Here is an 820-nt window from a genome sequence, read left to right as displayed (position 1 = left end):
GACCAATATAGTTGTGAACTGAGACAACCCTTATTTTGTTATTTTTGAATACAGTTACAGTTGTGTGTTCATGCAGACACATAATAGCAATTTCATTACGAATTGAAAATGGTGGACCCTGATGTAAACAAGTCGAAAGTTTTTCTCTGGTCTGCATCCCCTTAACAATTGTGTGTATTGAGCTGTACTGTACTGTACCCATTCTGCAATCTGTTAATTAAAGTTAATTAAACTATCTTCCATTAGTTGGATGTATGGCCTCTGCAAGGTTGTGTGCAGCCATTTGTTTTTGTAACATCTGCTACATCTGTCCCATGTGTTCTTTGCAGCTCAGTTGTTAGTTCTGCCCCTCTTGACTGTGACAAAAAGGTTTTGAACAAACTTAATGTCATAGCTTGTATTTGATGATCTTCTTCTTCTTTGTTATTTACTTGAATGGTTTGATCATTGATTAATGGAGTAATATGGGGTTCTGATAAACTAAAATTATTTGTTAAAATAACATAAGCTAACATATATTTTTACATCTATGCAAATGCATATGCAATATGTATAACTTGAATAAGTAATAAATACAGAAACAACATGTTAACAATATGTAAATGAGTAGCTACATTTATTTTACATGACATTAACATTTATACAGTCTTTGGCCCTTTGAGGGCAACCATAATGCTGATGTGGAATGAGTTTGATACCCCTGGTATAGACAGTGTGGCTGCTGGTGAAGCAGTGATAACAGAGTATGTATGTATGTCATTAAATATTGAGTATCTGTCTGTCGAGTCCTGATCTGATTCTATGTGTCTGTTCCAGACCC

This window comes from Notolepis coatsorum (assembly GCF_963971535.1).
Source record: "Notolepis coatsorum genome assembly, chromosome: 6".
Taxonomy (NCBI): domain Eukaryota; kingdom Metazoa; phylum Chordata; class Actinopteri; order Aulopiformes; family Paralepididae; genus Notolepis; species Notolepis coatsorum.
This window is presented reverse-complemented; position numbering follows the sequence as displayed.